Consider the following 2,257-nt stretch of genomic DNA (forward strand, 5'->3'; position numbering starts at 1 on the left):
TTTCCTCTCTCCCCTTGTTCTGTCTCGCCTCCCCCATCCCAGTGACAATTCAGTGTCAGTCCACTGGTGCTTTTTTTTTTGGCAAGGCAGCCAGAGCAGTGTTGGCAAGGCATATACAGAAAATACACAACAGGACACATTTAACTTTTGTCTTAATGTCTGGATGTCTCCTCTCCCCGTGTCCCTCTCCCCCTGTCTCCCTGTTCTCCTACCTCCCTTTGTCCTTTAAACAAAGCTTTGCAAATTCCCTCAAGGTATCAAAGCCTGTAAGTTTTATCTATAGGAAACATCACCCTAGAAAGGTAGATTTTTTTAGAATGACTAGTCAGAATTTTGAGTCAGTGTTCTAGAACTCCATTGCTTTCACTTACCAATAGTGATAGTTACATCAGAGTTAGAATGCTCAGTTAAGAACATTCTAATCACATATTTGTGCGGGGTATGGCTAGGGACCTACATAAAGAATAGATTAGGGGATTGTGTTGGATTCATGTACGTGAAGGAACATTAATGGATATAAATGAACTGAAGGTCACTTTCTGAGACCAGCAAGCAGCAGTACCCAGTGGACAGGGAACTGTGGTATAGAAACCTGTCCCACAGTGCTCAGCTTGCCCACTAGGTGGAGCTATACTCACTGGGGAGACAGACCGTTCTCCCAGATTCATGCATATTACTGACATCTCGGCGTACGGTGATAGAAATAATGAACGTCATTGTAAACTCCTTGATTTCTTCCGAAGTTAATGGCAACCAAGCGCTTTCTCTTATTGCTCGCTACAGAATGCATCAACAGAGTCCTTTTGAAAAAATACTGTTGCGCTCCGGTAAATTTAGGATAGTTTAGAAAATGTATCGATTCATTTAATAACCTTTCAAATACCATCTAGAAGGCGGCACATATTGTTGAGTTTAGTATTATTTAAAATTAATTTTGCCCAGTGAAAGAACAAGGAAAATGGCACCTCAGTCAACCAAATGGCTGACTGAGAATGGCACGATGTTTATTTTGCTCTTTCCGACACCACTTTTCAGGAATTTAGTAGGCTCCGCCCTTAATGCAAACCACACCATCTACTTCCTGCTCATGCAGAAATTCATACGGTGACCTGATTAGAAGTCTGGTGAACGTGTGTGTGGCTGTGACACTGACACTGCCGGCACACTCCGCTGATCAATTTGGCCTGAACAACTGCATCTGCTGTGACTCCGAAAGTGAGAGAGGGAGAGAGAGAGAGAGAGAGGGAGAGAGAGAGACAGACAGACAGACAGACAGAGAGAGGGGGGTTTGGGGGAAGAACTACAGATTATTATTTTACATTTTTAAGATCTTTTATTTAGAAAATTGGAATAGTGTACCGTTACCGTATCGAAATTCCAGACTCACCAACGCACGCGGCAAACGCTAACTCACCGCAAAGGGTTAAGCAGCCAGGCGGATTATTCGTTACGCAGAAAAGCCGGGCGCTTGGCGGGGCTCGGGGTGGCGTCGGAGCGAAGACATCCGGGCGGACGGCACGCCGAGCGCCATACGGAGGAGAGAGCGGCGGCGGCGGGAGGCGAGAAAAACAGGCTGCAAGCCCGGACGCGTGCCGCCGCCGACGCCTCTCTCTCTCTCCCCCCCCCCCCCCCCCGGACCGCGTGCCCACGCGAGACCCAGAGCCGAATCGCGATCGCACTCCTCCTCGCACCTCGCGCCTATTTCCTGCACCTTCGTCAAAAAAAAAACCCCGTCGAGCATCGTTAGCGCCAAGCCCGTTAGCGCCGAGCCCGTTAGCGGCCGCCGTAGAGGCTGCCAAGGCCTCGGGCGTCAGCCACGCTTCTCGCGCTAAAGTGTGCGCGGAATCTGTTTATCAGCACTCCACCCGTTATTTTCAAACACTGAAGACTACTCATCAGGCCCCGTTGCTCCCAGCAGCACTGTTTTACATTTATAAACATTTTAGATTGATTGCACTTCTATTTCCGTCTTTTGGACGGGAAAGAAACGTGCGCAGATTTCAGGAATCCATTCTGGTCAAACTCTCCACCAGTCTCCACCATCACCAGCCTCTCACACCTAATGGGATTTAAAGCCACCTGTGAACGCAGTTCAGGGGCAGATCGAGCCTCTGTGCTGCCCTAAATGAGTTGGGGGGGGGGGGTGGGGCGGGGGGGGAGATAGCAGTCACGGACCTCCCCCCCCCCCACCCCCACCCCCCACACAGATGACACCTTAAGCATCCGCCTGTGTCGCCTACCCCTAGAACTGGCCTCC

The sequence above is a fragment of the Anguilla anguilla genome, chromosome 18 (genome assembly GCF_013347855.1).
Source record: "Anguilla anguilla isolate fAngAng1 chromosome 18, fAngAng1.pri, whole genome shotgun sequence".
NCBI classification, from domain to species: Eukaryota; Metazoa; Chordata; class Actinopteri; order Anguilliformes; family Anguillidae; genus Anguilla; species Anguilla anguilla.